The sequence below is a fragment of the Taudactylus pleione genome, unplaced genomic scaffold (assembly GCF_031769625.1).
Source record: "Taudactylus pleione unplaced genomic scaffold, aTauple2 ptg000093l, whole genome shotgun sequence".
Taxonomy (NCBI): domain Eukaryota; kingdom Metazoa; phylum Chordata; class Amphibia; order Anura; family Myobatrachidae; genus Taudactylus; species Taudactylus pleione.
This window is the reverse complement of record NW_028284495.1, coordinates 35,302,234-35,327,502: the sequence shown is the minus strand read 5'-3', so window position 1 is coordinate 35,327,502 and position 25,269 is coordinate 35,302,234. Positions and strand designations below refer to the sequence as shown.

The 25,269-nt window shown below is 44.1% G+C and overlaps 1 long non-coding RNA gene across 1 annotated transcript in view; it reads left to right on the top strand.

Annotated features, from left to right (window-relative positions):
• Positions 1-234: 234 nt before the first annotated feature.
• Positions 235-25,269, top strand: part of LOC148526943 (uncharacterized) — a 122,672-nt gene continuing 97,637 nt past the window's right edge. Inside the window, exon 1 of the long non-coding RNA XR_015878212.1 lies at positions 235-351. This is a non-coding gene — a long non-coding RNA (uncharacterized LOC148526943). The remainder of the gene's footprint in view (positions 352-25,269) is intronic.

Genomic DNA, 25,269 nt, shown 5'->3' with positions numbered 1-25,269 from the left:
CATGATCAATGTGCAAAATCACTTCTCATATACCCATAAATTACATAGCAAGTGTATGGACACCCACAGAATATCTGATTTACATGCAGCTGTATAACAAGCCAAATTGTAATCTATTCCAGAGGGTTCAATATGTTTCCTGGTATTTCAGGAAGATTTATTTCTGAGAGACTAGGGGATTATTTACAGATAGCTGCGGGGTCATACTGTAAAATTGGCCAAAAGTACCTCACAGTTGCCGTGAGCGCATTTGGACAAATTGTGCAGCACAGATTTCAAGGTTCCTGCAAAACAGTCTTTAACCCAATAAGTGATGACTTGGCCATGTACTCACAGGAGCGGTGACATTCGGTACAGTATATCTTCGCCTTTAATAGGTTTTGAAATCACTGAGTGTCTCTGGATTATTTTAAATGTGTAGCTGCTGTTGCTACTGACACAGTAATTTGCATCTGACTAGCATGAATTGTTCCATGATTATTTTCTCTTGCTAGGTCTATGCACACCAGGTTACTGCTTATGAATCATGCATTCGGAACAACTGACACGATAACACAACACACATACTTATTAGTGTAATAAATCAGCCATATCTGGCCTTGAATAATGATAAAAGGTCTTTGGAGTTTTATTATTCTTAGAAAGATTTAGGCATTATCTTTCTGATGTGAAGTGCAGATCTGTCTGCTTCACTCATTAATTCAAAGTTGTGCCCATAAGAATTGATATGTTAAGACTACTTTGACGTTTTATATAGAGTAGGTCCTGTATGGCGGAGGTTACCTGTATTTAACATCCACAACCTGCTGTATATTTATAATTGGCTATTTTTAACCACCAGATATTGCAAAGTAGTTCTTTAAGAGTATGCCTTAATTATTTCTCGGTAAATTAGTTCTCAGTGATTATTCTGCTGATACATGAATCTGATAATCATTAATCACAACACCCAAGCATGGGGATGGGTCATGTACATTATCTAATTTGTGTGAAATAGCAATAAGATAAATCAAAATGTCCTCCTTGGGAGGTTAGATGCCCAAAAAACAGTTATAATATGCCATATATTATTTAGTAATATGTAAATTGAGCCAAGACTAACCAATTTATTTATTTCTAAGGGCGCACATCCACTTGCCGATTTCTATGAGCGATTGAACGAGAATGATATAATTATCGTTCAATCGATCATGAATCGGGCATGAATCGGGCACATTAACGTCGGAAATCACCAGCGATGCACTCTATCGCTGGTCGTTTCCGACATCAATCATCGGCAGAACATGCTGGTCAACCTGATGATAACATCATGTTCAGCATGTACGGGGATGATGGATGTGCCTACACTGAACGACTGAACGCTAAGTGTAGGCACAGCACAGACTGTGAAATGACTGAACAATTACAATGTCTGTGCCCCATAACATTCCATCTTGCAGTACAGCTTTGAAAATAGAAGCATACTACTTGAATGGTAACTTTGTAACATCAATATCTGCAGAAGGATTTTTAGGTGAGTGAATTCTAAACTGATTGTATGCATTAATCAATATAATTACCACACTGCGTGCAATAACATATTTTCATATGTATACATTTCAGAGGCAGGCTGGCTAAGGAATATGATGCATTTGCCCCAGTTCAATTTTGTCACTTGATTGAGAGATGCACCACTCTATGGCCTGGCCAGTGCCCAGTTACAGAATTACTGATTTGTACTGTTAGAGGGGAATGACTGGTAGTAGCTTCTTGATACCTGAGATGGTATAAGGTAGGTAACGTCAGTTTCTAATTGACCACCAATGGTGAACAATTAGAAGCCAACGAGGGTGTACCTCGATATTATATAATGTGTGCCATTTAGCACAGTCATGATCTGTCATTTCATGGGAGAGACCCCAACAAAGTGAAAAAGGTGATGATTATATATTATTGCTAGCCATTGTAACTGTCCTGCTCCATCATATTGGGTGTCATTACTTAGCATATTACACTTTGGTGGGCATTGTTATTATTGGATACATTTCATCTTGCTTGACATTATTTTTAGTTCATTACTGTGCATTTTGATTGCTATATTATCATCTTATTAGGCCTTATTGCTGAAATATAACATCTTAGTGTTTATTGTCACTTTCTCTTAATATCATTATGGTTATGATTTATAGGCATAGAATATCATACTGGGCACTATTACTAGTAAAATACATAATGCCAAGCACTATTAGTGGACAAAATGTATTTACCTTTGCATTATTGCTGGAATGTTACATTTCTATATATATCAATACTGTGTAAATTGTATTGTGCTGGACAAATTGTGATTCTGTATGTTTGGGATTAATTATTCATATCATGTTAGATTTTCCTGGGTATTATAACTGACACACTATATGTTGCTGGAAAATCTATTCAAAGTAGCAGTGGAAAGGTAGCAAAATGTATTATGCTAACCTTTTTAGCAAACCATATTACCTTAATAGCGAATCTATATTTTGCAACAATTGTCCATGCATCAGTTCCTTGTTGCAGTTAAGCAAAATTGTTCATGAATATGAATTTAAATGTAGGAATGTTGGGGTATGCGTTCAACGACGGTTATGTTGTAGTAGCAGCAGGAACTAGAGAGGAATCTTAGGGGTAAATTTACTAAGAATCGATCGAGATTGGTCGAGATGACAATCTCTGGAGAGTTTAGGCATGATTTTCATCTCTCAAATTTACTAAAGGCAAACTCGGGTGAGTTAGAGAAATTTCTCTCTTCTCACTCATAAAACTCGGGTAAGATAGCAAACTTGAATCAACTCAACATCAGGCAAACTCGGAAGTACTTTTCACCTAAAGATACATCTCTCAAATTTACCAAAAGTGGGATGACAAGCTTGGGTGAGATGACAGAAAACTCTCTGCCAAACTCGCTTTTCAAACTCTAAACCTCTTGAGCTGCGAGTTTGGCAGAAACATACATAAATCATTGTGATTTGTATCTGTTTCTGGCTGTATATAGTTTAAATCAGGTTCATTTTTAATAAAAAATATCGTAGGGCTCCCCCCCCCCAAGAGCATAACCAGCCCCGAACTTGTCACCCAGTCCTGGAGCCGAAAATTATGGGGAACAAAATGAGTAGAGTTCCACCTTAATTTAGGAACCAGCACCAGGCTGCAGGACTAGTCCTGGTTTTAAATATAGGGGGAAAAAATTGCATAGGGGTCCCCCTATATTTATTACACACATACCTCAATCAGACATACTTACCTGTACCTGCCGTTCTGTCCTCTTCTCCATTGTAGAAATCTGTGTGGAATGACCTGCAAAAAAAGATCCTATTATCACATCCATCCTGGCGCTGCTCTCCGTAGCATCCAGAGTCTTGTTAAAACAACAAACCGACTTATCCGAACCTTGCCGAACATGTGCAAGTATATGCTGTTACATATACTTACACCTCGCAAAATGACAGATTACCAAAATCATCTGTAATTTCTCACGGGCCGCTAGCCAATAAGTGGCCGCTTTACATGTAGCAGCCGCTCAATGGCTGGGACCCACGTGGAATGTCAATACTACTGTGCTTGGTGCAGCCACCTCTGTAGCAATAAAACTCGCAAGATGTATCAGTGATCCTGCACCCATAGCCTCTAGGGACAGTGGTAGGTTAGGAGTTTGACTGGGGCAGTACACCTGTCAAACCTTAAAGCAGGTTTCATAAGGCAAGCTCTGAGAGGAAAAAACCTCTCATGGAGCAGCAGAGCAAAAGCTCGCTAGATCTTGATTTTCAGTATGATTACAGACCGTGAAACCGGGGCCTCACGATCCTTCTGACTTTTTGGGTTTTACACAAGAGGTGTCAGAAAAGGTACACACACACACACACTACACTCATAGCCTCACGTACGCACACACACTGCCCTCTTAGCATCACACATGCTGTATCCACAGCCTCACACACACGGGTTGGGTGCATAAGGTTGACACTAATTTGGTCAAAACCAGAATGTTGACATAGAAAAATGTTAATAAAGTTAGACAGCACAGAAGGTCGACCGGTTCAAAAGGTTGATATGGAAATGGTTGAAACAGAAATGGTGGACACATTTTTCTTTTCTAACCCTAATCTTTAACCTAACCCTCCCCTTGGTGCCTAACCCTAACCATCCCTTCTAGTGCCTAACCCTAACCATGAGGGTAAGTGTCTAACCCTAACTGTCCCTCCTAAGGCCTAACCCTAACCTTCCAGTATGTGCCTAAGCCTAAACCTAACCCTAAACAAAAAATATGTCAACCATTTCAGTATCGATCATTTCCAAGTCGACATTTTGAACCTGTCAACCTTTTGTACCTGTCGACCAACTGTACCATCGACCTTTTGTCATCATGACCTTCTTCCATGTCGACCTTCTGGTGTTAACCAAATCATTGTCGACCTTCATAGTTTTGACAATCATAGTTTGTATGGAACCCCCCACACACATGCTGCCTCCATAGCCTCACACACTCACTGCCCCTATAGCCGAACACACACACACACACACATACACACAGCCATGAAAATGTACATACACATTGCCCCTATAGTCTCACACACACTCTCTGACCCAATGGACCAGAACTCAGGTACCTTTTCCTGCAACTTTTTTGTCCACGCAGTCCTCTCCTTGAGCTACTCTGTGTGGTGAGTCGAGTGTGGTGAGCTAGGTCTTGGGAGGAGCCCACCCATAGCTGCAGCACACACATTGCAGAGGAGGCGGAAGTGAGCCATGGGGCATGCTGGGAGAGACAGAGAGGGCAGCCGATGATGCACTGACAGTGATATCGATGGCACAGTGCATCAACCCGGCCAGAGGTTCAGTTGGGAGCATAGGGCTGTATCCTTCCAGACTATGGCACTTCGAGCATCAGCCCTGTCAGCCCATGCCTTGAGCTGAGCTTACATTTTATATTCCATCTTTCATGATCTAACTGGGCACCTACATTAAATCTTAATGTATTACGAACAAATATAAATTCTCTTCAAAATGTGTCAAATTCAGTTTTTTAAAGTATTTATTTATTTCTGTTTTCTTTTTGAAAATCCAGATATAGGAATTTAATATTACTATACATGAGGTCTACAATTAAGATCACATATGATTTATTTGTGTGTGGTTTAAAAACATTAATGTGTACCTGGTATATATATAATTTTTAAATGTGTGCATGGTGTTAATTATTGATATGTTTTTATAAATTATGTGCTAACTTTAGGGATGTTAGAAGAGAAAATAGGGGTAAAAAACGACATAGGGTCCCCCCTATTTTTCAGTAACCAGCACTAGATTGAACCGGCTGGGGGGGCTGAGGCTATAGCAAGGAGGCATGCCTCAAAACCCAGAAGTTTGGGAGTATTTGGTTTTCAACAAAACCACTCCGCTCATCTCTCCATACAAACATAAAAGTCATAGTAATACTAGGGTGGCTACCAATGGCTCCAACAATGCAGAAATGTAAATCATGGTGTACACTTACCAAATTTGAAAACAATCAGCAAGGTTTATTCACATAGAAGTCATAGTGTAGCGAACTGAAGAAAAGGCAGAAATAGCTTTGAAACACAGGTCACTTAAATATAATATTTGCTTATTCAGTTTTCTGGAACCGGATTTCCTTTTTTTTCCCCTACATATTTAATGAACACTGGGGGCAGCTGTTGTCTAAGCCTTTGAATGCTGGCATGTTTGGATTGACAAGATATTTGTATTGACTAGATATTTGGATTGACTAGATAGATAGATAGATAGATAGATAGATAGATAGATAGATAGATAGATAGATAGATAGATATAGGAGTATATTGTTTCCAAGCCACTAAATCATCCAAAAATTGTGCAATCTTAATTTTTGATCAATATATATAAGGTGTAATTGTTTAAAAGTGTTCATCACCGGGAAATCTATTTTTTAAAAATATTAGCTGGTGTTCCAAATGATCATACAGTACATATACTTATAAAGATGGGAGTCAGCCAATCTTCTTACATTAGGTGTACCTCTGGTAAATATTAATTAGAGAATGGAAGACAAGGTGCATATTAAGTGTAGTATTTTAGTACAATTAATAAATATAAAGTGTAGATGAAAGAAAAAGTGTACCAATACCAGAATTTAATTAAACTTAGATGATCTGTGTGTTTTTTTCCTCATAGACCAGATGGATCAATATAAAATGAGAGGATTTTGGCTAATAGTGTAATCAGGGCCGGTGCAAGGTTTCTTGGCACCCTAGGCATTTCTTCAGCCTTACGCCCCCCCCACCCTCGATAGCTACACAAGCCATTATACAGTGCCCCCAGTAGTGCCCCTTATACAGTGCCCCTAGAAGTTCCCCCACTATGCAGTGCCCCCATTAGTGCCGGCAGTAGCTTTCCCTCCTATGCAATGCCCCCAGTTGTGATCCCACCTATGCAGTGCCCCCAATATAGTGCCCCTTATATAGTGCCCCTTATACACTGGCCTCAGTAGTGCCCCTTATACAGTGCCCCCAGTAGTGGCCCCCTATGCAGTGGCCCCCAGTAGTAGTCCCCCACCTATGCAGTGCCCCTTATATAGTGCCCCCAGTAGTAACCCTCCCTATGGAGTTTCCCGAGTAGTGGTCCCCCAATGCAGTGCTTCCAGTAGTAGTCTCCCCCCCAGCAGTGCCCCCAGTAGTAATCCCCCCAGTAGCAGCCCTCCCCCAGCAGTGCCCCTAGTAGTAGTCCCCCCCAGCAGTGCCCCAGCAGTAATCCCTCCCTATGCAGTGCCCCCAGTAGTGCCCCCACCAGTGCAGTGCCCCCATAGTAGCCCCCCAGCAGTGCCCCCAGTAGCAGTCCCCCCCAGCAGTGCACCTAGTAGTACTCCTCCCCCAGAGCAGTATGAGTCCCTCCCAGCAGTGCCCCCAGTAGCAGTGCCCCCAGTAGCAGTCCCTCCAGCAGAACCCCTAGTAGTAATCCCCCTCTAAGCAGTGCCCCCAGTAGTGGTCCCACCAGTGTGCAGTGCCCGCAATAGTCCCCCCAGCAGTGTCCTTAGCAGTAGTAGTAGTAGTCCTCCCCGGCCAGACAAACACAAACACAAATGGAAAAAAAAAGAAAACTCCACTTACCTTAGTCCCAGCTCCGGCATCTGCTCCTCCGTCCGGCGTCCTCCCAAGCCGGCCCGCTCTGCATGATGGGAGAGACGTCATGATGTCTCTCCCATCACCCACTGCGGGAGCCAGAAAATGGAGCTCATGAGTGAGCTCCAGCCTGGCTCCGGCAGTGGGCGCAACAGCCGATGAGAGTCTGTCTGACTCTCATCGGCTGCTAAAACAAACACACAGCTGTTTGTTACTAGTAGTGTAGTGCAGACTGCACTTATGAGCGGTCCACACTACACATCAATCCAGCGGCGCCCTGCAGTGTCCGGCGCTCTTAGGCAGCTGCCTAAGTTTGCCATTGGTAGCGCCGGCCCTGAGTGTAATATATTAACGCAAAAAAGTATGGTGGTTGCTCAGATCAGCTTAATGACATAGCACAGGTGCTTGTAAAGGGCGGGGTTTACACTGAACACAGAAAAAAGGGATTTGCCCTCCAGCACACTGTAGCAAAATCAACAAAAAATACTTAAATTCTACATAATAATAGAGATTCAGAGGTATTAGTTACATACATTTGCAAATATATGTATAAGCGCCAGGTCAATCTATTACGCATGGCAACTGCAGCATAAGATGTAGACGCACAGCAGTACACAATGCTACCCACTTCCTTTTACTCAAAGCCTGAGTAATGCGCAAGACAGCGGAAACATCGGTAACATCGAGAACCATCAGAACCATACACACAATAGAGGTTGACCTGATGTCGTGCATGATTTTAGCCACTTCCTGCATGCATCGAGTTGTCTGCCTGCGTATGCCGCCGCACTGCCTTAATTATGCACGCCCCTATAATGGCATCCCAATGCAGGCACACCTGCATTTGCCCAACCACCCCTCACAAACGACACTTCCTGTCAAACAATATCGAAAGGGTCTGCGTACATGCTGCGTGTAGTCTGCGTACCCTTACCTGATTGCACTGGCTAGTTCGCACACATGCAGTGCGATGCACACGCATGCGCAGTGTGAAAACATCGGCCGAGTGCATGCGTTCTCTCACTTGCGTTCCTTGCTGAATCAGTTTCAGTGATCCTCCTGATGAAGTCCTCTTGATGAAAGGTGTTGGTTCTACTTGACACCTTCTACAGTACATGTGATCCTTCACTTGGCTCTAAAGACCAGTTAAGCTGTTTTATTATCTAGACTAGATGTTGTCACTGTCACTGGCAGTTTTATTCCCCTCTCTTTTCTTCAGTCTCCCTTTAGCACTCTCCCCATTCATTTTCTTCTTGTCTTTCTCCCGCTCTTATTCTATCTCTCTCTCTTTCCCCTGATCTGTCTATTTTTGCTTATCAGCACTTAATTTTAATATGTAGATTATTCTTAGCATTACCTTGTTTCTTTTTATCTTTACTATGGTACTTTTTAGGACACCCTCACCTTTACTCCTCTACATGTTGGCTGTGCCTTTTTCCTTTATTTTATACTGTTATACATTATTGGTTGTAGAAAGAATTGTACTCTTGCTATTGATTGATTTTCTGGAATGTCTTTGTTTTCATCATGATGTTGTGTGTAATGGAAATAACAAAAGTATTTGGAGACTCTGGATGTGTGCTGTGCTGGAACTCTCTGGAAGGGGATCCAGTCACATGATCAACAGTTACTATGTCACCATTCATAATATCAACACCCCAATGTTGGCATGGTTCAACATGTCAACAGGCACCATGTCAACATCCCCAGAATGCTGACATGGTCACAATGTCAACATCTGAAAACCTGAATTGTTGACATCTCAGAACGCCGATGATTGTGGATTAGGGTTAGACTGTGGGGAGAGGTTTGGGTTAGGCACTAATGGGAGGGTTAGGGATTAGGGCTAGTGGTTGTTATGAGCCACTGCAGCAGCAGCTCTCTCCAGTGGTAGGTCCCAGTCATTGCTAGGCGACCAGAATACCATGTCATGCCGGCCATTATGGCCGTGGGTCCCAACGATTGCTAGGCAATCACGACTACCTGTGGCCACACTGCCTGTTGGTCCCAGGCCTGTCTCTGTATATGCAGCCACTCAGTTGCAATGCTAAGCATGTTGTCATGTTGACCCTGTCGACATTCTAATGTTGATCTTATGCCACACATGCCTACTCTCTTGGAGGGTGCAGGAGGGTCCAGATTTTTCGGGTAGCCCCCCCGCACCACTGAAAGAATGGGCAGATCTCCCACATCCTGTCAATTACCTAATGAAGTGGGTACAATAGGGAGATAATACTGGAAATCACCGGTCTGTAGGGAGGGGGTAGGACTAAAACTGCATCAATTAGCCTAATGACGTGACCGTCTGGCCCCACACCCTAAAGTGACCTGGCTTCTCATGGCTTCTGCTGCAGAGGAGACTTTCAAAGCCAGCAAGTACTGTATGATAAATGCATGTTGACATGATAACCGTGGGCGTAACTACCATAGGTGCAGGGGGGCAGCTGCTATGGGGCCCAGTCCCCTCTGGAAGTAACTTCACTGATACAGGTTGGAGAGGTCAGAGTTCAAACTAACTGTAATAAAATTCACTCTTCAGTGTTATATATAGATTTGATATATGCAATTTAGCTTATTTTTTTGGGTATACAATAAAACATTTGTGTTAATATATTACACAGAAAAAAGGAATTTGCCCTCCAGCACACTGTAGCAAAATCAAAAATACTTAAATCCTACATGATAATAGAGATTAAGAGGTATTAGTTACATACATTTGCAAATATATGAATAAGCGCCAGGCCAATCATCAAAGCTCCTCTATACTGGCGTCCCTAACATTAAGGTGTTCATATCCAAGAAGCAAGGTACCCCAAAAAATTCCAGCCAAGGACCATCCCCAGGGCATCACACGAAAAGGGGAAAAAAGGTGATAGTGAAGTGTAAAGGATAGATGTGTAAGGATAAATCAATAAGTGTTAATGAAATGTGAAAGAATTACCACCTGGCTACAGATATGTCCTGCTACATCTTTGCTGCCTACGCAGCAAATCGTGCAATGCATGTTGAGAGGTGTGTGCCCATGAGTAGATACAAAACTGCGTTTGCACCTGCACCACCATAGAATGCACAGTGCCAGATTAAGGTCCACATGGGACTGGAGCTGAAATTTCTGAAGGGCCTATTGTGTGCTACCGCAGGGGGTGTGACCAGTGCTGCAGGTGTGTGAGTAGTGATGTGGGGTGTACAATCAGTGCTGTGGGGGTGTTGTCTGCACAGTAGGGATGAGCGGTTCGGATTTTGTGGAATCCGAACTGCTCCGAACATCGGGGATCCGAGTCCACCCGAACACTGTTCGGCTGTTCTCCGTCTGCCTCAGATCCCAATCCATTCAAGAGGATCCGACATCAGGGCCCCGCAAGTGTGGGGCAGACCGCAGTGACAGCAGTCTGCCCTACACAGTAACAAAAACACAGCCACCAGCGGCGGCTGTGTGTTTGTTACAGCAGCCAATGAGAGTCAGACAGACTCTCATTGGCTGCTGCATCCACGGAGGGAGCCTGCTGGAGCTCACTCATGAGCTCTTCCTTCCGGCTCCCCTCGCTGCGGGTGATGGGAGAGACGTCATGACGTCTCTCCCATAGTGCAGAGAGGAGCGGACGGCTGCAGTCATGGCAAGAGCGGGGATTCAGGTAAGTTTTTATTTTTATTTTCTTTAGTGTAAGGGGGCGCTACTGGGGGGGCTACTAATGGGGGCATACTACTAGGGGCACTATTACTGGGGGCACTTCTAATGGGGGCATACTACTGGGGGCATACTACTAGGGCCACTACTACTGGGGGTATACTACTAGGGGCACTACTAATGGGGCATACTACTGGGGGCATTACTAATGGGAGCATACTACTGGGGGCATACTACTAGGGACACAGCTACTGGGGGCATACTACTGGGGGCACTACTACTGTGGGCATACTACTGGGGGCACTACTAATGTGGGCACTACTAATGGGGGCATACTACTAGGGGCACTACTAATGGGGACATAATACTGTGGGCATGCTACTGGGGGCACAACTACTGGGGACATACTACTACTGGGGTAATTCTAATGGGGCATACTACTGGGGCATACAACTGGGGGCAAACTACTACTGGGGCATACTACTAGGGACACTACTAATAGGGCATACTACTGAGGGCATACTACTAGGGACACAACTACTGGGGGCATGCTACTGGGGGCACTACTAATGGGGCATACTACTGGGGGTACTACTAATAGGGGCACTACTAATGGGGGCATACTACTAGGGGCACTACTAATGGGGGCATACTACTGGGGGCATGCTACTGGGGGCACAACTACTGGGGGCATACTACTACTGGGGATATACTACTGGGGGCATTAATAAATGGGACATACTTCTGGGGGCATACTACTAGGGACATTACTACTGGGGACATACTACTGGGGCACTACTACTTGGGGCATACTACTAGGGACACTACTACTGGGGCCACTACTAATGGGGGCACTACTAATTGGGCCATACTACTAGGGACACTACTAATGGGGGCACTACTAATGAGGGCACTACTAATGGTGGCATACTACTGGGGGCACTACTAGTGGAGGCACTACTAATGGGGCATACTACTGGGGGCATTGCATAGGGGCACCACTGCTGGGGGCATTGTGTAAGGGACACCACTGCTGGGGGCATTGTGTAAGGGACACTATTGCTGTGGGCATTGTATAAGGGGCACTACTACTGTGGGCTTTGTGTATAAGGGTCACTAATGTAGACATTATGTAAAAGGGGCACTACTGTGGGCATTGTGTAAAAGGGGCACTGCTGTGTGTCGCAACATAAATAAGAGACACTACTTTATGGTGTAATGTGAATCAGGGGCACTATGGTCCTGATTCAGAGCCGGACACTCTGAAAGAGCGCTTGCTCTGAATCAGGGTGTTTTTTTTTTTTTTTTGTGGAGCTAGATGTGGGTGACCACCCACAGCTATTGCGAGCAGCCAGGATGATGGTCGCGATGGTCAAGACCATCACGACAATCGGGCTTGCGACGAGGCCCTTGTGGTAGGGTCTCGTGGCCACAAGCCCCAGAGAGCTTCTGGTTCTATTAGAGCCGGAATCTCTCCCACTGACATCACTGGTGATGTAAGTGGGGCCGCTCACAAACAGCAGGCATTCGCATGGGAACGCCTCCATTTGTGAAACCACCCCTACGCCACGCCTCCAAAATGGTGCGAGCTGTCGATCAAAATAGACAGCCGTCCCCTTTTGGTGCGAGACCCGGAGCGACGGAGCACCCGGCTCCGGTGTGCACATGCGCAGTGGCCTAACATCAACCTGCTCGCGAGCGCATAACGCTTGTGAGCGGGTCTGAATCAGGCCCTGTGTGCAGTGTAATGTGAATAAGATTGTGCACTGTGACACCTTTGGCCGTATCCCTCTGTGTAAACAAGTACTGTGACTCTGCTGGCCGTACCCCACTGGGTGGGTGGGAGGGCCCAAGGACAATTCCATCTTGCACTACCTTTCATTTCTGCCACTGCTGTGTGGCAATGTTTCATAGATGTGCTTTAAACTGTGGTGTCTGTGTCGCTGCGCCACTGCTCTGTCGCTTAGTAACCAGTCAGCTCACATGCAACCTTTGGCCAATAATGGTGAAAACAATATTATAAGCTGTGAGGTGGTCTAAATTGACTGCAATTGACTGGAAATTAATGTAATTGAGGTTAATAATACTCTAGGAAGAATAAAAAGCCAAATTTATGTGATTTTAGCTTTTTTTGTCAATTTTGTGAAAAATCCAAATCCAAATCCAAAGCCAGTCACGGCAGGTTTGGCAAATCCAAATCCAAATCCAAAGTCAGACGACGAATTAGAACCAAATCCAAATCCAGCAAAATTGGTCCAGCGCACATCCTTACTGCACAGGGAGAGTGGCTAGCATCATGGAGGGCATAGCGCATACATAAACATATACACACATTTATACATAGTAACTAAAGGAGATTCGCACACACAAATAGCTTCAATTCATAGAGGGTGCTTAGTCAATAACATAAAGATCCAGATAAACACTGACAGAAATGCCAGACTGACACAGCACCAAGTAGTAAATATCAAAAAAGGTGCTTATTGCTAAATTATTTTCAAGCAGAAAAATTACAAGCCATGACATTTTTTTTTAAAAAGTTCAAATAATTACATCCAGTACATTTATTCATTATGGACAAAGGACCTGATTCACTACGGATCGCTATTGCAATCGCAGCTGCGATTACGCACGCTGGTCTGCTGCGAAAAAATGCTAATGACTGCAATCGTAAGGCCAGCATAGAGACGCCCACTAGCACATTTGCACATCCGTAATACCTTGCAGTCCTGTGTATACATCGGTAACATCGAGAAACATTGGCCTCTCAAGCACAATTACAACAGGTCTGACCTTAATCAGAAATTGCTAACCTCGTCGCACACAGTGAGTACACAAGCTGCGTATGCCGTCGCAGTGGATAATTTATGCACAACCATGCAACAGCGTTCAAACGGACAGGCACTGCGTTTCTCCGACCACTCCCTTGTAACCACCCCCATCCCTCCATCTGCGGTGGCTTTTTGTATCTGCATGAGTAAAATACACACCATTGACCAATCTGCATACGTTGTTGCAATTGTGATCCGTGATGAATCAGGCCCAAAGTATCAAGGCAGTAAAATCATCAGCCTGACAGCTTTTTCTGTTGTACAATTTATTGAACACTTTTAATTTCACACTGTTTTGCTGCATTTGGCCAGTATTTGTGAGAAGCTACAGTAGGAGCAAGTGCAGGTTTTTCGAATTGATTAATAAATCCACATATATTTTTGTTATTTATATAGTATATGGAAACTAGAGCTGGGACTAAACCAAATTACAAAGACAGGATTCCTTCTTTTTTGACATATTACACACATAGGACCTTGGGCCTGATTCAGACCCGCACGCTAGGATGTGTTTGCACGCAGCCGTCAGCAGCCAAAGTATGCAAATCCCGCAAGACATTAGCACGACCACTATGCCTTGTCGTGCGATCGCGGTATGTATTTAGATGCCCACCAGCCTGACACAAGGCGCCCTCATACCCTTAGTAACATATGTCATCTCCAGAAAATGTATTAAACAATCGGTAACGTCGCTTAACACCATATCCATATGCAGCACTTTGGCTGACCATACCCTACCGCAAGCACTGCGAGTGCTGCTGTGTGTAATTCAGCCATGTGACATGTACACTGAAGATGCGTCTTACTTATGCACGCCCCTGAAATGGTGTTCAGATGCACAGACACGCCTGCATTTGCACCAACACACTCCCGTTACCATCGGCCACCCCCTGTCACCACCCACAAATGGCATGTCCTGTCACTCATGCTTGCGGAGCGTCTGTATACAGGGTGCGAACGCTTCCCGATCGCATGGACTTGTTCACGCACGCGCACAGCGTCTTGTATGCATGCGCAGATTGCAAACATCAGCAGGCTACGTGCGAATGCAGCCTTGAGAACAGGTCTGAATCAGGCCCCTTATTCAACGATGTATGCTTGCTAATTCCACCACTGCTGCCAATATGTAGGCAGCAGCTGTGCGAAAATATGCAATTGTTGCAGCCTCCTGGATTTGTATTGAGATGGCCACCAGCAGCTTCACAAATAAAGTTGACTGTGTGCAAAGACACAGTATTGGTCGCAGATCAGTTGATAAATCGACGTTCTGAGTAACCCTACAGTTGCGCAGAATGGCTGAGATGACAGAGCCATTTTTACTGCATATGGGATCACAGTTGCAGGAAGAAAAACCCTTAAAATGGTCCCAACACACCTGCATTTGAGCCGCCAGTAAAATAGTCCCTGTGTGTCAATAACTCTGTGAATATATGCTCACTGCCAGCAAAAATTAAACTTGATGCGTGTGCAGTGCAACTCAAGGCATACAAGCAGATAACCAATAATTGCTCAACCAAACATCAGCATTGTATCCGTTTCTAAATCAGGTCCATAGTACAGTCTCAAACAAGAACACATGACAAATGCATAAAAGGGCTTTGGACAAAATAATAAATTGCTTAACTTTTACACAATATTTATTTGTTAGATGAGGGGGAAGGGGATGTTAAGGTACTAGTAGAAATCCCATTTTAACCTGTAACAGATGTGATGAGGACAAAATCTTTCATTGAGACTATCCTTGCCATACAGAGCACCAGATGGCTATTGTCTGCAAAATGTCCTGTGCCCCATTAAATAAATATATAGGGGCATATTCACTTGAGCGCGAGGTTTAGCGAGGTAAAAAACCTTGCGCCCCTCACACCCAATTTTGGAATACTGCGGGTATGCGCGCTCCCGATACCCACGGTATCCAATAAAAAAAAGTGGTCACAGGGTTTTCAGACATCATAATATTCCTAATAATTTAGTGTCAGAGCAAGTTTCCACTGTAAGAGAATCATCACATTATAAGAAAACAGGAAAAGTTAACTGAGAGTAAAACATCAGTGGCGTAAATATTGTACTCCTAATAACTTCCTCACATACAAAACTATCATTCCTATCAAAAGGTTGTGGACACTTTCTCTCTCTGATCAAGAGTTTAATTCCAAGTTACTTTTTTATATATTTTAATCACTTCTCACCCCTCCAACTCCCAACCCTCTGGCTACTATCAGATCTTGCTTCCTACTTCAAGGACAATATTGACAAAATCCAACAAGAAATGGTATGCTCTTCCTTGGTCATCAACCTGCTCAATTTTTTCCCTGAACCATCTAGCGTTCTTCTCTTCATTTGATGCCACAAGTATTTACTGTACTGTTTTCATTAGAGATGTGTGCCGACCCCTGTGTTTTGGTTTTGGATCTGTATCTCCTCTGGTTTGGGATCTGGATTGGTTTTGTCAAAACCGCCCTTCCGTGTTTTGTATTTTGGTTTTGGATCTGTATTTTTTCTAAAAAGATCATAAACACAGCTAAAATCACATAATTTGTGCCTGTTTTTGTTCCTACAGTATTATTAACCTCAATAACATTTATTCTCACTCATTATTTTTATTCAGTTTAGGCCCAGAATTTGCACCAAGCTAGCTGGCTGACTAAGCTAAGCAGAAAGCAGTGGGCGGCACAAATGCACAGTTTAACTTCCAACATGGCACATCAGGAAACAAATGTTTTTATTATTCAAGAGGCCTGAGGGAAATGGAGTATATATGTAGTTGAAGGCAGGGGCAGAAAGAATTGATTGGTAGTTAATTAAATAAAAAATTTTGATTCCGAAGTAAATTTATAAGGGAGAAGGGGAAGGGAGGCATTTACAAAAAATATTTTACTCATTCACATCAGTCCTTGCCCCAGAAGAATACTTGAGCGCCATGTCTGCTGTTGGGAGTGGATTTTCATCCCAGAAGGGGACCAGGAAGACTTCTAGTAGTGCTTTCCAAAACAATTGACTGTTAAATAATCTTCTGCAAATATTCCACTTGAAAAGCATTTCCCAACCTCTACAGGGACATGAAGAAAAAAATTTGGTTAGTTAATGGCCACCAAACTGCCATTGTACCCACTGTCCACCAGCACAGATATGTGGACAAGCGGAACAAAGCAAATGAAAGATTTAAGATTTAAGGTCTTACATTGTGTCTTTCTTGAGAATCCTGCACCTGCTTCTGCTGCTAAGAGTGGATTTTCATCCCGGAAGGGGATCAGGAAGAGTGCTTTCAAAAACAATTGACTGTTAAATAATACTTAGCAAAGATTCCACTTTTTTCCCAACCTGTAGAGGGACATAAAAAAACACATAGTTACTTAGTGGCCTTCAAACTGCCATTGTACCCACTGTCCACTTCACCAGCACAGATATGTGGACAAGTGGAACAGAGCAAATGCAAGATTTCAGATTTAAGGTTTAAGTCTTACGTTGTGTCTTTCTTGAGAATCCTTGAGCATCATGCCTGCTGCTGGGAGTGGATTTTCATCCAAAAAGGGATGAAGACATTGTTTCTTCTTCCCCATGGACACAGATCTGAAGAGCTCAAGTGGCACATGATGCTGCGATGGCTTCTCCTTCAGTTTCTCCAGCAAGTGCATATGCTGAGAAAAAACTAAACATTCAAAACACCCACTGGTGATGCAGTTGAGTCAACACAAACAAGTTTTGACATCTGGTTGGGTCAGACTCAGAATTGCCTACAATTAATGACACCTCTACTGTGACTCCATCTGGTATGGTCACCATTCAAAGAATGGTTGAGGACTATTTAAAAATCTTTAATGATAGCATCAAAATAGGCATGTCAGGTCAGACATTCCATTTGACTACTGGCAGGAAAAAAAAGATAATTTGGAAGCCCTTGCTCCAACTGGTTTTGCTTTAGTTGAGCTGCCCACCCTCCAGTGTGTACTCAAAAAGAGTTTTCAGCACAGCCGGGAACCATGTCAGTGATCGGCCTGAGGGCCTGATTCAGAGCCGGACGCTATTTGCGCTCGCTCGTTCAGAAAAAGGGGCCCGCTATCTAAATTGAGCACTCACTCTTTGCGGTCTGTTGACGCCTCTATGTCTGAGCGAGCGAACTAAACATGCGCTCACTATTTTGTAAAGATGCCCCCTGGCCGTTCGCATCATACGTCATCTCCGCTATTTATTAGATTAATCGAGTACATCGAAAGGCGTCTGAACTGCTTGCAGTTGGATTTTCCTACCGCAATCATGCGAACAGTTCAGGCTAAGAGACAACCAAGTGACGTGGTCAAAGACGCTGCTTTGTTAATTATGCACACCCTTAAAATGCCCGTTTTGACCATTTGGCACGCCTGCATTCGGATCTACACTCCCCGTTTTCAAGCACCTTCCCCTGTTACCACCCACAAACACCTCATCCTGTCACTCAAATTAGCAGGCACTCGCTATTTTGCGATCACACGATTTCCGACCGCACTGTCTGGTTGGCGCACGCGCATTACGACCCATACGCATGCGCAGATGTGCGAACATCGCTCGGAGTGAACGAGCGGCCGCTTACGAGCGGCTCTGAATCATGCACTGAGTCTACTTCCCCAAAAATGTGGAAAAGATGATGTCCATCAAAATGAACTACAAATTCTAAAAGGAGATCTTTACCGTCAATTACGTGCAAAAGGCACCTGTAATGGTGGATTCCAGCGGGGACAAATTAATATTGTGTGAAGAAGATGATGTACACATCACCCCGAATTCTACCAGCACCCAAGCCTATATCGTCCTCCCATCCTGTGTTGTGTATAAATTACAGCTGCGCTCCCTGTTAGATTGGGGATTCATTGTCCACTTTAGTGGATGTGAGCTCCATTTTAGTCCATTTCACCACACACCCTACACACCTTCTGACCTGGGCTACAGGAGGAGCAGCTGCACTCTGGAATATGGTTGTATGGTTGCATGGAGTTGCCACTGTGATTTGCTGAAATTCAGGTAGGGGCCATGGGTAGGGAGAAAGGACACTATCATCAGAGAACGCAGTTTTAGCTGCTTTATTCCATTTTTTTAAACCATATCCTCTATTTTCACATTTTGAAAATATGTTTATGTAAAGCTGAGGTGTTTGTGATGTCATTATGTTTAATATATAATGCACTTTATGTAGCACTTTGTTGTGGTCTTGTAGTCGACATGTAGACTAATCATTTATTCATGCTTGAGGAAAGAAGTGAAAAGTTGCATTTTTTTATTGCTAACTTTGTGTTATTAAATTGTAAAATTGTAAAGATTCTACTTGCAGTCACAAGACTTTTTTATGAATAAGAAAAGAATAACACACTGCGCTACCACTTACAGTGTGACAATTTTTTTTACGAATACACTGCGTTTTCCACTAACAGTGTGACAATATTTTTTGCAAATACACTGTGTTTGGCACTTACAGTGTGACAATATTTTTTATGAATACTCTGTGTTTCCACTAAGTGTCAGTATTTTCTACGAATACACCCCTGCAGCCCCTGCCCCTGGATGGTCACAGCAGCCCCTGCCCTGGATTTACACAACAACCCCTGGATGGACACAACAGACCCTTGATAGGCACAGAAGCCCCTGCCCTTGATGGACACAGCAACCCCTGGATGGACACCGCAGACCCGTGTTAGGCACAGAGGCCCCTGCCCTAGATGGACAACACAACAACCCCTGGATGGACACAGCAACAGCAACCCCTGGATGGACACAGCAGACCCTGGATAGACACAGAAGCCCCTGCCCTTGATGGACACAGCAACCCCTGGATGGACACAGCAGCCCCTTGATTAATGACACAGGCAGCACGTTTGGTGCAGCTATGTTGTTGATAAGTGCGGCTAATGTGCACACACACAGAAAAGAAAAACACTTATAATATTAATATATATTTTTTTTGCACTTGGGGGGAGAGCACCCCTGAATAAGGCAGCAGCCCCTTGATTAATGACACAGGCAGCATGCTTGGTGCAGCCACGTTGTTGATAAGTGCCGCTAACGTGCTCACACACAGAAAAAAAACACTTATAATATTAATATATATTTTTTTTTTGCACTTGGGAGGTGGGGAGAGAGCACCCCTGAACAAGGCAGCAGCCCCTTGATTAATGACACAGGCAGCACTCGTTGTTGATAAGTGCGGCTAACACGCACACACACACAGAAAAAAAAAACTTTTAAAATGTTTTTCACAAAGGGGGTGAAGAAATCCCCTGATGGACAAAGCACCCCCTGGACAACACAGCAGCACCCCTTAATGGACTGCAGTGACACAGGAGCCACTTAAGCCCCCCTCTTCTGCCTCCAGTACCACTCCTAAAGACATCAACACAGCCCTTATGGACAACAGCACAGCCCAGCCAGCCCCTATGGACAACAGCAGCCAGACCCTATGGACAACAGCCAGCGCCTATGGACAACAGCCAGCCCCTATAGACAACAGCAGCCAGTCCCTATGCACAGCAGCAGCACAGCCAATATGGACAACAAGAGCACAGCCCCTCCCTAGCTTCCTCTTCACTCTCCACAGCCGGAATTAAAATGGTAGCGAGCGTGGAAACCTTTATAGGATCCAAAACCCTGCGAGAATCCGACAGCGGCTGGATGATGTTTTGCCTCACTTTGAGATCCGAGTCAGGTGGGAAAACCCGAGCCGGACTTGGATCTCGCCTCGGATCTGCAAGTTCGGGTGGGCTCGGTTCTCTGAGAACGGGACCCGCACAGCTCTAGTTTTCATCCAGTACCCTCACAAATCAGTATAGATCTATCTCCTGTGCTATTTCTGAACTGAACTAAAATCTTTAATCCCTCTCTCTCTTTTTCTCTACTGCAGGGGTGGGGAAAACTTTTTCTGCCGAGGGCCATTTTGAGATATATAACATTATTTGCGAGCCTGGTACAGGCCATGACCCGCCTGTGTGACATCACACTGGGCAGGGCCACAATCGCCAGTTATTACTGCAATGCCCGAAGCATCCTGAGGATGCTCCGGGGAGCTGTAAGGGCAGTGGTGTGACCATCTCAAGCATCCTAAGGAAGCTCCAGGTGGCACGGCTGCATAGATTCTGGCTGCAGGGTGCCATTCTAGGCACCCTCCTAGCCAGATGAGGCTAGCAGATAAAAAGCTCTGAGGGCCAGACCAAATGGTTCAGCGGGACTGAGGTACCCCATCTTTGCTCTACTGGTCTCTTTCCATCAGTGTTCAGCATGCAGTGATTACTCCTATTCTGAAAACATACAATTCTGACTAACTATCTCAAAGTAAGGTCCCATCTTTCACCTCCTTGTCCCTCCAAGCTACTTGAGAGACTTGCCTACACCTGCCTCACACACTTTGTTGGCTCACACAACTTTTTGGACCCACTTCAGGCAGGCTTTCATGCTCAACGCTCCACAGAGACTGAACTGACTAAGTTGGTGAATGATTTGATAACTGGTAAAGCTGGGTACACACTGGAGCAATATCAGTCCGATTTGGCCAAATTGGAACGACAAATCTGGCATATCGCTCAGTGTGTATGCCAATGTGCGGTAACATGCTATGCCATGTGGTTGGTCATGCTGCACATCCAATCTCATGATCGTTCCATCATTCATTGAATCAGGTAATGTGTACCGGCAATTATGCAATGTTCAGGGTGAAGGCAAATTTCCCTGAACATCGGATCAATTGCCGGTCGATCCAGTGTGTACCCAGCTTAAGTCTAAAGGCCATTACTCACATTATATTCTCCAGGATATCTCTTCTGCATTTGACACTGCTGACCACTCTCTTCTCATACAAACACTACAATCCCTAGAGCTTCAGGATACAGTCCAATTATTGTTCTCATCCTACTTATCAACTCACTCTTTTAGTATTTGTTTCGATGGATTCACCTCCTCTTCACTTCCTCTAGTTGGAGTACCACAAGGCTCAGTACTATCTCCTCTGCTTTTCTCAATCTATACCATTTCTCTTGGCAAACTAATTAGCTCTTTCAGATTTTAGTATCATCTGTAAGCAGATGACACTCAATTTTATCTATCCTCTAGATTTATCACCATCTGTGGTGACCTGCATTACTGAATGCCTTACTGCTATTTCATCTTGGATGTCATATCGCCACCTCAAACTCAGGGGGTCATTCAGACCCAGTCGTTAGCGCCGATGCGCTCGGACCGGGTCAATGGCCCCCCACAGAGCATGCTCATGACGGCGTCGGCACCATCGTGCGCATGCGTGAGACCCGCTATGACCGACAGCGCCGGTCGTAGAGGGTCTCGATCCAAGGGGGGCGAGCTGTCGATGTGGATTGACAGCTCGCCCCGTTTGGAAGGCGGGCCGGGGGGGTGGCAGCCCAAACGGGGGCGTTCCCATGGGAATGCCTACCGTTTGGGGGAGGCCCCACTGACATCACTAGTGGAGAGCTTCCGGCTCAGACAGAGCCGAAAGCTCTCTGGGGCTTACGACAAGGGAGACCCTACCCTAGGGTCTCGTCGTAAGCCCCGATGGTCGCGATGGTCTTGACCATCGCCACCATCACCTTAGGCGGTCGTAAGGCTGTGGGTGTTAACCCACAGCCTTACCACCGCAAAGAAGGACGTCTTGAAAATTCAAGACGTCCTCCCCTCATTCAGACTGACCGCACGCTCTGTGCGACCGGCTCTGAATGAGGTCCTCAATCTTTCATAAACAGAATTAATAAAATCGGCCAATAGTAGTTACCTATAAATTATAGAATAGAAAAAGGTGAGTTTGTTAGGTGCACTAAAGAAGTTCCCAATAAACTGTATTTTAAAGGCAGCATAGAGTTAGTATATATTGTTTTTCTTAGAGATAATCACCCTATTTATTGCAGCTGTCTATGCTTCAATTCTCTGTAAGAAAAACAATTATGCAATTTTTCTACTTTTATATAGAGGATCTGTAAGTGTAGGGAGGGTACATGCCACATGGTACTGCCCAAACTCACACTGCACTGGTCACAGCTCCTCCTCTACTTACAGCAGGCCCTTGATCATTATCAGCCCCAGGCCCATGTCACCCTTAATCTGGGCCTGACCTACCTCCACCCGTATTCTAAGACAAGCTCTAGACTCTGAATATGACTTCAGATAATTACACTGAATTCCAATGCACTACAACAAGAGTGTCTGCATGGCTTCTCTTTGTAGTCTTCATGTTAAGTGTTGTTTGATTACCACATTAAAGGCATGGTAGTAGACTGTGCATCTAGTGCAAACATTTAATGGAAACCAAAATAAGGTGAGAAACACAAAGCAAATTCAGAACACTTTTAAAGTTTGTGCAATCTCTGTCCATTCTTAGTAAAGTCTTACCGTGAGGTCCGTCTCCGCCTTTCCCTTCTAATGTGATGCAGTGATGCTTTCATTATGTTTTGTTGTCTCCGACACTTCCCAGACATATATCCAATAATAAAGGTTATAGCTTATCAGGCAGCATAACACACAGGTGACCTTTACATTAAAGACTTGTCCAAGCAGGTTTATTAGGGTGCAATGCAATGCACAATGTTTCCCCTCCTACTCCTCCAGGTGATGCACTTAATCTCCACAAATTATGGTTGTAACCAATATTATGTGCACATTAAAATATCAACCTTTTTAGCATTTCAGACACAAAGGAATTACAACTAGATAACTATGCATTAGGGATGTCCCTAACTTGTTCCATCCATCCATCTTCAACGGCAAAATTGCCATACTGGTCCTGATTCAGCAGTACATGCACTACTGATCGCAGATTCCAGATGTTCGGGAATCTATGTCGGCGCATGACCGCAGTGCGGCAGTAGACTGTCAGTGTGACAGTCTGCTGCCATTTCTGGGTGGGCAGGGGGCGGCAACGGCCTCCGTTTCTAAAAAATGAGGTGTGTCACCGCTGTTGGGGGGGAGAGGAGATGCCAGGATCTCCTTAGACTGACTGAGATTTCCTGGCCTCTTTTACTCATCTGCGGCAGCCGGCTTGCGTTACGCTGAACAATGGTAGCACAGATGATCCAATGCTGCATCCAAGAACGCAGCTCGGATCAGTAATGCATGCAAGAGGCATGACGCCTCCTGCTGCATTACCATATTAGTGCTATTGCAGCTGCTACCATGTTAGCAGCTGCAATAGCATCTGCGTCCTCTGCCTAATCCGGCCCCCTGTCTTGTTGTAAAACAGGCTCAAATACACTTATATAACCGTATATAACATCAAAACCGGGAAAATAAGATTTCAAAGTGCTATCTTAAATTACCCCTCCCGTAATTCCAATGTGTAACCTTATGTATGGGCATGACATTGTACTTGAACTTTTGTAATTTGTAATGCTGTTTACACTGCTTTGAGTATGTATTTAGCTTGCAGTTGCAATCATCTCCAATTGTAATAGCAAACAGCACAAAGTGTGACAAAAAAAGCTTTACCAAATGAAGCGCAGATAGGTGATGCACAAGGCTATCTGTACTCCATAATGGGATGCTCAGGAAGCTGATGGTGTCCATTAATTCACAAACCAGTGGCATTTAAATGTTGAGATTCAGTGATTGTTGTTACAAGAAAAAGGATGCTGCTTTTAAAAGCTGAAATGTTGTTCTTTTATATTTTAAGCAATTTCCTTCTTGTTCAATCTATGACTCATGAATTAAAAAACGTTTTAGCATCCCCTTGCGTGTAATGTAAAGTGGATGAATTTAGATGTGGTAAGCAGTCATTCCTGCCAAGCCTTCATCTCAAGAAGACAAGTCAAGCTAACAGCATTGTGGGATCTTCGTTAGTAGCTTTATGTTACAATATGAAAAAAAATATATTTTTATATGCAAATAGTTACGTCAATATCGCAGTTTAGCAATCACTGCATTGTGAATGGTTTGTATGCGCCGGTATGAAAGAAAAATAGCTTTGATCTCTTTTTAGCATTTTAACATCACATTGAAAGATCATTGTCATTTTCTTTCCCAGGAACCTGCTCTAAAAATTCATGCTCTATTCTCTTTTTTTTTTATTATTATTATTCGTTTTTTGTTTTTTTTCAAAAGTTCTTTGTATAACTGGAAACTGAAGATGATTTAAAGAGAATTTCAGTTGGTTATTTTTAGCTGACTGTCATTTTTATGTAATATGTGTACCGGTATAATATCATGTTTTCAGTTCAGGATCCCATAAGCAAAGACAAAAGTTGCACTAAAACCCACTAGTGCTACAGATGAGTACTTTATTGAAGCATTTATATATAACTTGACTTCGCAAATATCAGCAGCTAAATACGTTTCTTTCACACACTTTCCAATGAATTTTAGTGCGTCCTGAAGCTCTTGAAGTGCCGACAAGTAGTTAATAGGAAATATTACATTTCAGTGTCTCCCAATCATCTCAATTTTGGCAGGAGAGTCTTGCTTGTTGGGCAGTGTCCCACAATCCCACCCGCTGGCCAAGGTTGAGAAGTCTACATCTCACCTGCTGCTCTGCTTGGCAGAGAAGTGTTGTGCGAATGTGCGTGGCATCTATACACTATGCCACGCCCTGTATGGCAGGGTCACAATATGCCGCTCCCCTCCTCCCCAATGTTGGAAGGTATGAAGTAGCCTGCAAAAGGAAACTTGAAATGCTGTGCTTTTGTAGTTGGGACATATGCAGTCAGGTCAGGGCCTGACTAAGCGCCTGATT